Source organism: Triticum dicoccoides, chromosome 5A (assembly GCF_002162155.2).
Source record: "Triticum dicoccoides isolate Atlit2015 ecotype Zavitan chromosome 5A, WEW_v2.0, whole genome shotgun sequence".
In the NCBI taxonomy this organism is placed as follows: domain Eukaryota; kingdom Viridiplantae; phylum Streptophyta; class Magnoliopsida; order Poales; family Poaceae; genus Triticum; species Triticum dicoccoides.
The window spans coordinates 605003122-605005863 of NC_041388.1; positions in this window are offsets into that span (position 1 = coordinate 605003122).

A 2742-nucleotide genomic window follows, 5' to 3' on the forward strand; every position below is an offset into this window, starting at 1 on the left:
GGGTTTCTTCTCTTGAGCAGCAACTTGTTTGTCGTTCTTCTTGAAGTTCCCTTTCTTCCACCCTTTACCCTTTTTCTTGAAACTGGTGGTCTTGTTAACCATCAACACTTGATGCTCCTTCTTGATTTCTACCTCCGCAGCCTTTAGCATTGCAAGAGCTCAGGAATTGTTTTATTCATCCCTTGCATGTATATGATCCCAGCACCTAAGGTACGACACCTTCATGAGCTTCGTGATGAACTATAGTATGCACGGGATGAATAAGACAATTCCCGAGCTCTTCGCAATGCTAAAGGCGGAGGAGGTAGAAATCAAGAAGGAGCATCAAGTGTTGATGGTGAACAAGACCACCAGTTTCAAGAAAAAGGGTAAAGGGAAGAAGAAGGGGAACTTCAAAAAGAACGACAAACAAGTTGTTGCTCAAGAGAAGAAACCCAAGTCTGGACCTAAGCCTAAGACTGAGTGCTTCTACTACAAAGGGACTGGTCACTGGAAGCGGAACTGCCCCAAGTATTTGGCGAATAAGAAGGATGGCAAGGTGAACAAAGGTATACGTGATATACATGTTATTGATGTGTACCTTACTAGAGCTCGCAGTAGCACCTGGGTATTTGGCACCGGTTCTGTTGCTAATATTTGCAACTCGAAACAGAGACTACGGATTAAGCCAAGACTGGCTAAGGACGAGGTGACGATGCGCGTGGGAAATGGTTCCAAAGTCGACGTGATCTTTGTCGGCACACTACCTCTACATCTACCTTCGGGATTAGTTTTAGATCTGAATAATTGTTATTTGGTGCCAGCGTTAAGCATGAACATTATATCTGGATCTTGTTTGATGCGAGACAGTTATTCATTTAAATCTAAGAATAATGGTTGTTCTATTTATATGCGTAATATCTTTTATGGTCATGCACCCTTGAAGAGTGGTCTATTTGTGTTGAATCTCGATATTTGTGACACACATATTCATAATGTTGAAGCCAAAATATGCAGAGTTGATAATGATAGTGCAACTTATTTCTGGCACTACCGTTTGGGTCATATTGGTGTAAAGCGCATGAAGAAACTCCATACTAATGGACTTCCGGAATCACTTGATTATGAATCACTTGGTACTTGCGAACCATGCCTCATGGGCAAGATGACTAAAACGCCATTCTCCTAAACAATGGAGCGAGCAACAGATTTGTTGAAAATCATACATACTGATGTATGTGGTCCGATGAATATTGAGGCTCGCGGCGGGTGTCATTATTTTCTCACCTTCACAGATGATTTGAGCAGATATGGGTATATCTACTTAATGAAGCATAAATCTGAAACATTTGAAAAGTTCAAAGAATTTCAGAGTGAAGTGGAAAATTGTTGGGGAACGTAGTAATTCCAAAAAAAATCCTACGCACACGCAAGATCATGGTGATGCATAGCAACGAGAGGGAAGAGTATAGTCCATGTACCCTCGTAGACCATAAGCGGAAGCATTATGAGAACGCGGTTGATGTAGTCAAACGTCTTCACGATTCGACCGATCCAAGTACCGAACACACGGCACCTCCGAGTTCAGCACACGTTCAGCTCAATGACGTCCCACGAACTCCGATACAGCAGAGCTTCACGGGAGAGTTCCGTCAGCACAACGGCGTGTTGACGGTGATGATGTTGCTACCGACGCAGGGCTTCGCCTAAGCACCGCTACAATATGATCGAGGTGGATTATGGTGGAGGGGGGCACCGCACACGGCTAATGGATCAATGATCAACTTGTGTCTAGAGGTGCCCCCTGCCCCCGTATATAAAGGAGCAAGGGGGGAGGCCAGCCGGCCCTCTATGGCGCGCCAGGAGGAGTCCTCCTCCTCCTAGTAGGATTAGGGCTCCCCACTTTCCTACTCCTACTAGGAGGGGGAAAGGAAGGGGGAGAGGGAGAAGGAAAGGGGCCCCCCCTCTCCTAGTCCAATTCGGACCAGAGGGGGAGGGGCGCGCGGACTGCCCTAGGCCAGCCCTCTCTCTCTCCACTAAGGCCCATAAGGCCCATTATTTCTCCCGTGGGGGGGGGGGTCCGGTAACCCTCCGGCACTCCAGTTTTCTCCGAAATCACTCGGAACACTTCCGGTGTCCGAATATAGTCGTCCAATATATCGATCTTTACGTCGCGACCATTTCGAGACTCCTCGTCATGTCCATGATCATATCCGGGACTCAGAACTACCTTCGACACATCAAAACACAAAAACTCATAATACCGATCGTCACCGAACTTTAAGCGTGCGGACCCTACAGGTTCGAGAACTATGTAGACATGACCGAGACACATCTCCGGTCAATAACCAATAGCGGAACCTAGATGTTCATATTGGCTCCCACATATTCTACGAAGATCTTTATCAGTCAAACCGCATAACAACATACGTTGTTCCCTTTGTAATCGGTATGTTACTTGCCCGAGATTCGATCGTCGGTATCTCAATACCTAGTTCAATCTCATTACCGACAAGTCTCTTTACTCGTTCTGTAATGCATCATACTACAACTAACTCATTAGTTACAATGCTTGCAAGGCTTATAGTGATGTGCATTACCAAGTGGGCCCAGAGATACTTCTCCGACAATCAGAGTGACAAATCCTAATCTTGATCTATGTCAACTCAACAAGTACCATCAGAGACACCTGTAGAGCACCTTTATAATCACCCAGTTACATGGTGACATTTGGTAGCGGGAGGAGGAGGAGTCCTCCTCCTA